A 227-nucleotide genomic window follows, 5' to 3' on the forward strand; every position below is an offset into this window, starting at 1 on the left:
TTACAAATTTACCAACATAATTTAACTTACTACATCAATTAAAGAATTTTATGTGTGTAAACTATAAAATATTAAAACAAATTTTAATAAAAATATTAAAACATAAATTTTAAAGAGTTGTTAAGCCCAGATTTCAGGATCCCCAAAAGACCGCCAGGGAGCCAGTCGAGTCATATGCAAAAGCAGATAGAGTCTTTATTCAAGCGAGCTTGAGCTCCCCGCCCACT

This window comes from Myotis davidii, unplaced genomic scaffold (assembly GCF_000327345.1).
Source record: "Myotis davidii unplaced genomic scaffold, ASM32734v1 scaffold1989, whole genome shotgun sequence".
Classification (NCBI taxonomy): Eukaryota; Metazoa; Chordata; class Mammalia; order Chiroptera; family Vespertilionidae; genus Myotis; species Myotis davidii.